Here is a 7,505-nt window from a genome sequence, read left to right as displayed (position 1 = left end):
GTTTAAAAAAAGTAAAAATTTGTAATAATGGTTTAAAAAAGCGTTAAGTAAATACTTATGCGCGAATACTTATATTAAATATTTAATCAAATGTATTTGGTTCTTTCTTTAAATTAAGGAATTTACATTCAGTTTGTTAATATTCTAGTTCGCTAAAAATTGTATTTCTTCAAAAAAAAACATTTTACAAATTTTAAAAATGTTGTTTGTTTGTACGATCCTAAAATTTTAAACAAATTGGGTACAGGTGTTAAATAATAAATTTAAACGATAAGAAAGTTGGATATGTCTATCGATATATTTTTGCAAGGTAGACAACTGTCAAAATTTAAAATTAATGAAGAGAAAATCATTTAATTTTTGAAGATGTATATAATACGATTGAATTGTGAAATTTGAACATTAAATAGTTCAACAAAAATCAAGAAAACACATTGTTACGCTGGTTTAAAATTAAAAAAAAAAATAATGTCAACAGTTCAATATTATAATAAAATATTCTTTAATTGCATACGGTGTCGTATGATAGACATGTAGGTTATTTGAATAGAGAAAGATTGCATTAGCACAATAAACCAGAAAATAAACCATTTTTAAAAGTAACTATAAAAAATTAGCCAACCATTGCCGGAATAAGCGTCAACTGCGAGAAAACCAATTATGAGACAGTAAGAGAGAAGAAAGAATTAAAAAAGTATATACATAATTGATAACTAAAACTGAGTTTAAAAAACGAAAAATCGAAAATACAACCCACCTTGAAATTACATATTTGTTATATACCTGTTAAAATATTATTAAAATAATTTATTCTTAGCAGCAAATAAAGCATTAAAAAACAATTAATAGTATATTGACTTTAAGGTAGAAATGTACTTGAATGTATGTTTCTCCAACTTTTCCAAAACTACAAAAATTGATGTTGTATTAAATCGAAAATATTAAAATTTTTAGATAACATTATAAGCCTTCCGAAGCGATAGTATACTTATTTCGAAATCAAATCGAATAATATACATACATAGGTGGTTTAATATGAATTATTTATTTTAATTAAAAAAAGGTAAATCGATGAGGAATACCTTTAAAGTATCCATTACGCCATTGCCACCCCAAAAACGTCAAAATATGTCATGCCCACCCTTTTGCAACGAGCTTAGAAGTTTTGTTTACTGAATTGCTTTTCTTCTTACCAACTCGAATGCCGACAAACCGCCCAATACTGACACTCCCACATTTTTGACAGGTTCTCAGTTTGTTAATTTTACACTTTGGGCACGCCTACAAATCTAAAGTGTTGACACACAAAATAATTTTTAAAAAATTGCCAATTTCTATCGATATGCCAAAAAGAATGTTAAACTTCCTTGTTGGCACTTCCACTAGACTAGTAACTGGTATCTGATAGTCGAGGAACTTCTTGTATTTATTTATCTTTGTCACCTTGTTTGTTAAAGTTTATTTTCTCGACTTGGTTAGTCGACTTAACTAAGTATTATTGCTGGAGCTTACGGCCGTACCTTTTAAATATTTACAATACAATATTACAATATTTAGTTACAAATTAATAACAATTTACTAAAGGGTACACTAGATATACTATGTAACAGGCAGAAGGATGTGTTTCTGACCATATAAAGTATATATTCTTGATCAGAATCGATAGCGGAATCGATCTGGACATGTCCGTCCGTTCAGTTTTTTATTAGTCTTGTAAATTAATATGTAATATGTTGCCTTTTTTTAAAAATTGTTTTATGCTGGATGTTTTTGTTCATACTGTGGTTTACGATAAGCTGAGTCCATGTCCGGATTGCTAGCTCTCCCAAGTTGAAATAAATGATTTTAGGACGCAAAAATAACTCTTTGAAGCGTTCAAACGTAAGTGTGTCAAGCCAAAGAACGTTTTAAATGTTATTGAGACGCAACAGAATACTTTATAAAGTGCATTTTTTAATAAATTTGTCCCCATCGTCCCAAGGAACTCCAAAAAATTATAATTAAAATTTTGTATTGTATCATCACATCGGATTTGAAATTTTCGTTTTAGTTCTTATGCTGGAGCTGCAGGACTGCAGCATATTAAAGACCTTCCCTTCTCTGAGAAATTTGGAATGTGTTATGCTTTCTAAGTTCGAGCTGGTAGTAGAGATTTGTTTTAAAAAATGAAAAATTACCGCACGTGCCTGAAAAGAAGGAAGTGCTTGCAATGACATATTTTTGATACGGATTTCTTATAAATACAACCAAAGACATTAGAATGACAAGATCCGTAACGTTTTACAATTTGTTTGCACACGATTTTTTTGTGCTAGCTCTAGAGCTGGCTCCCGGCTCTCTCAAATTTTTGTTCAAAAGAGAGAGAAAGCACTCCAGAGCCAGCTCTCTTGGTGCGACAGTCGGCCACTGTGTTCACACTATGTGTGCACACGAATGCTCATGTATTGTAAGTTTGACAATCTCCTTAATTCCACTATTCATCGCTACGATAAAGCATCAAAAAGTCATCTGCTACGCCAGCAGAGCCAACTACTTCGGCTCCACAGCCGACGCTCTCCTGACCCTCTGCGATGAAAAATCAAAGTAATGCACTTCATCAGAGAGATGAAAAATTGATGATATTTCAAACAAATTCCTCACCTTTTTATTTCTAGCCTATAGGGTTATGTGACATGCAAAGAGAAATTATGTGGGTTAAAGGGTCGGGGACGAGCAAAAGGAAAATAACAATAAGAGAACGAAATAAAAGGCACGCGGCCTATTTCTTGCGGCTAAATTTTTTGGGAGAAGCAGACGCGTTTTTTATTGAGTGCCAAGTATTAAGAAAATGGTAAGTAATTATTTATGCTCGGTAATTAAATGTTTAATCCTATTCGAATTTAATTCCAGATAATGGATTCATTTCATGAGTAATAACAAATACAACTTACAAAAGTGTTCATTTAGTTTTAAGACATCTACTAATATTCATTATTTTAAGGTTAATCGAACATGTAGTCCCATTTTCCAAAGTTACTGAAACGAAGCTGGCCCGAACTCCGTGAACAACAAGACGTATAGACATTCTATATGTGTTCTTGCTTACACTTAAATCCTATGCATATTTAAATAATAAGTTACATTAAAATAAATTCGATGTTTCATTGGTGGAAATAGGACAAGAAAATCCCCTAAATAATTAATGAAACGGTGATGAAAATTGGTTCTAGAATTCGGTGATTTAACCGTTAAAATGCGCCTAAAAAGCGTTGATTTGTAGCGATGATTTTGCGCCATTTAAGCGGTTCTTATATTATTATTATATAATATATTATTATATTTTTTATAGCGATGATTTCCTAGGACATCCCTATGTTAAAATCATCGCTTGTTTTCATATAAATTGTGTGGTAATTAAGCGCTCGAAATTTTTATGAAGTGATGTTTCATAAGTGAAAAGTTTGTGGATGGAACTGCAGGGTATTGATCTTCACTTTATGGACTTTAAATCTATATTAGTTTTGTTCGATTGCCACATTATAATAATATTTGAATACAGCATTGAAATAGTAATAGCTTAATATGTGTACATAATAACATTTTTTGATAAATTCATGTTTTAAATTAGCATACATAGGATAATAATTTGATTTTGTCTATGTATTTTTTTAATTATGTAGTATATTAATTAGTACAAATTACTAGTATACAAGTTAAAAATATGTACACGTACATCATTATGTAAAAGACCCACTTTCGAGTAGACATATGTTGGATATATTGTCAAGGGATCCAGTTGAGATAAATGCTGATCGTTGACTTTAAAGGAAACCGAGCATTTAACAGCTCCATCAGAGCACTTTATGCATTAGAAAAAATACTTGATAGAATCGGACTTTGGAATACAAAAGGAATTCAACATTTAACTTTTTCAAGTCGACTTGGAGGTTATACCCCGTGGTGTTCCCTGGGTACCAATTATTACATGTATTACATATTACTAATAATAATCATATAAATATAAATATGTAAACGGTAGCTAATTCAAGCGGCGATTTAAAACAACTGTAAAAAAAAATCACGAACATTTTCTAATAATATTATAAATATTATATCGAAGTTGACCAAAACTTTAAATAAATTTGTTTCTTAGATCCACATTGATTTCATTTCGAAAATCGTCTTCTAGGGAGTACTCTTCAATACACACTTTCCTGCTTATGTGAAGTAAATTCAAGTGAATTCTATTTTAGATTTTTATGCTCTCAATTTTACCAATAAAGTGGATGCTTTAATGTCTTTGGTTCAGTGATGCGTTCTAGTTTCCACTCTGTGGGACCCGTCCGGTTATCCGTGAAAATGACGACGCACCTATTTGGGCTGAGCTTGTAAGTGTCCGTCCACGAATTAAGAGTTAAGGGGCTTATCCTGAGTGCTGGCTGCCGGAAGGACCAGGAATGAGTCTCTGATGAGAAAATGTCTATCTGGCCGAGTACAGTTGATAGATGCTCGTATGCCAGTGGGCTTTATTGAAAGGAACGATAAAGATGATCTCCAAGTTCTCCGAAATTCAGACTTTGCGGAGTGTTGAAGTACCACTGAATTGGCTGCTTCGTAAGTTCTGGAGTAACCGCATCATTGACTTCTTGCCGGAAGACCTTGGTTTACAGTTGTACCGACTTATCTGCAGCGTTCAAATTAGTACGACAGTCGTTTTTCATGTGTCGAACCATTCCAGACCAGACCTCTTCCTGGCACCGTGATTGCTTAAGGTCCAGCATGGTGTTACAGCCCGCTTCCGTAGCTTAGCGAGAATATAATTTATCCGTGGCTGTGACGATGCGTTCGTAATGAATAGCGCGTTTATGGGCTTCTCGAGTGCTATGATACCTATTTCCTGGAGTTTGCTCGCATTTTTGCGACTAAGTTTACTGGTCGTTTTCGCTCTTAGGCAGAATTCCACTCTTCTAACGCCAACTTTGTCCAACTTTTTGATAGATTTCCGTCTCAGATTATTATTTTGCCAATGCTTGTTTTCTGAAGTAATTTTCTTTCCCGAGGCGGTAATTTCTGCAACACCTACCGATTCCGCTTTTGTATGTTCTTGCGGGACAATCAGGTATTGGGCTACAAATGTAACAAACTTCTTTCTGTTAGTCTACTCGCTACTAAGAACGTGCGGCAAGAGCGGAAGTTTTTGTCTGATCGTCCCATTAAATTTATATACATATAAAGTGATCGCCCGTTGTGTTTCACAGATTTTGTCCTCCTCTGTTTGGGAATGATTGCTTCCCTACACTCAGGGAAAAATTAACGCTTTTCGATATCAAATCAAGAACGAACCGCATCGAAAGTACGGTAAACTCGAATTTTTTTGATTCAAGGACAAAAATTTTAATTCAAGAACGAATAATTTGAGACCGAAATTATGAATTTGAGAACGAACGTTCTGGATCCAAGTACGATAAATGTACTGCTTTAAGTATGGGAAATACTTAAAATAAATATTAAAAATACTTGACCCAAACTCGTCAAATTTTAATATGCGCATTATAAATTCACGGTTTAAATTGTACAAATTTAAAACTGAAGTATGAGTATTTTTATTTTCAGAGCAAACTTTTGTTTTAAGAACGAATCATATTTATTGTTTATTTACACGACTTTAAGAGTTTTGTTATTCTTATTTTATATATAGTAAATGTATACATAAAAACTTCCATAATTTTTTTCTTAAAAATTAAATTGTTACACTTTTCTTAAAGTTCTTACAGCTAAACATATTTAACGAAACGCGGTGTCAAGCAAAATAACAAATAGAGTCCTGGGTATCTATCAAAAACGAAGAAAGACAAATATAACAATAAGTAAATACAAATTTTGTTATTAGTTATATAGGGTGTTTTTTTTAGAGGTATAGAACTTTAAATTGCAATAAAACAACGATGGATTATTCGATTGACATGAATTTTATTGACATGAAAGATAATCTTGTGGCATTACATTTTAAATATGATTTCTGGCATATGACCGCCACGGCTGGCTCGGATGTAGTCCAATCTGGACGTCCAATTTGCAATGACTTTTTCCAATATTTGGCCGTATATCGGCAATAACACGGCGAATGTTGTCTTCCAAATGGTTTAGCGTTTGTGGCTTATCCGCATAGACCAATGACTTTACATAGCCCCACAAAAAGTAGTCTAGCGGTGTTAAATCACAAGATCTTGGAGGCTTATGAAAAATCGGGAACAACAGCAATCTCGTTTTGGGCCCATTCGACGAATCTACGCCTTGCTTGATGATCGTTTGGTTTCAATTCTTTCACGAGTTGGATTTTGTAAGCACGCATGACGAATTGCCAAACCAAACTGAGAATAAATCACTTGACAGCTGTTAAATCGGTCGCCATCTTGAACAGTAATGCCAACTTAAAGTTCTATACCTCTAAAAAAAACACCCGTTATTACCTTCATTTATTGCCGGCTGTGCTTCGGTAAGCTGTTGCCTGCTGAGATAGTTTTTAATCTTCCTATCGTAAAAAGGAAACACTGCGCTTCAGGTCGTCCTACTTCGAAAACAATGCACGCTCTTTCTCTGGGCATATTTCTCAGAAGTCGATTTTTAACTGTAGATATTACACATTAATTTATAGATTTATTTCTTTTAGAAGTAACATTTGGCAACACAAAAGTTTTATACACATAAATGCATACGCATATACATATGCGTGCATGCAAACACGTGCATAGGCCACCGACTTTTTATGTATGTATATTACATACTTTATTTAAAGATTTCTACTTACCCTGCACACCGTGCCCATTTTCACATTGTTCTTCAATTATTTCACTTAATTCACTTTGTACTTGTTACTCCAGGAACTTTTTGACACTAAATGAGCGCCGTGTTGCAATCGATTATCGAAAAAACATATGTTTCTTCAACAACACAGAAATGTAATCGATATAAACAAGTGTAAGAAGTCGAATGGCTGGAGATTTTTCGATCGCATAAATTTTAGTTTAAACTTCTTATATTTTTTGTGTATATTCTTTTAAAATTGGCCGCATAAAATGATCAAGGAATATACATACATAAATGAGAAAAGATAAACCTTTGTTTTCCATGAGTATCAATAATATCGCTTTTGAAATGTGTAATTCGAGTACAACTAGTACTTATTCCAAGAACGGTTGTCTTAAAAATTTTAAGTACGACACAGTACATTTTTAAGAACGTTCGTTCTCAAATTATTCGTTCTTCAGTTTTCTGAGTGTAGGTACTGCCGCTGTCACTCGGGGCTCAGACTAGGATAAACAGGTTTCATGAACGTTCCCGCTGGGTTCACGCCACGTAATCCCTTAAGCAGTCGTCCACGTCTTCGTTATAATCCTGACACGGGTTTATGATGGAATAGGTTTTCTCTGTCAAAGTTCTATCGATTTCGCCGGGTAAATGCTAGGGTCTGATCGTCATTAGTGTTGTAGAAAGACGTCTCAACCCTTCCGCGTTCTGCCTTCGAG

General features: G+C 33.7%; 1 long non-coding RNA gene across 1 annotated transcript; it reads right to left on the bottom strand.

The window, feature by feature from the left end:
• Positions 1–5,752: 5,752 nt before the first annotated feature.
• LOC120454884 lies at positions 5,753–6,996 on the bottom strand. Its single transcript, XR_005616689.2, has 3 exons — positions 6,788–6,996; positions 6,450–6,607; positions 5,753–5,811 (listed from the first exon to the last, which is right to left on the bottom strand). It is a non-coding gene; the product is annotated as an uncharacterized LOC120454884 (long non-coding RNA).
• Between the last annotated feature and the right edge of the window lie 509 nt (positions 6,997–7,505).

The sequence above is a fragment of the Drosophila santomea genome, chromosome 4, assembly GCF_016746245.2.
Source record: "Drosophila santomea strain STO CAGO 1482 chromosome 4, Prin_Dsan_1.1, whole genome shotgun sequence".
Lineage (NCBI taxonomy): Eukaryota > Metazoa > Arthropoda > Insecta > Diptera > Drosophilidae > Drosophila > Drosophila santomea.
Note: the sequence above shows the minus strand (reverse complement) of the source record. Positions and strands in the feature narration are given on the sequence as shown.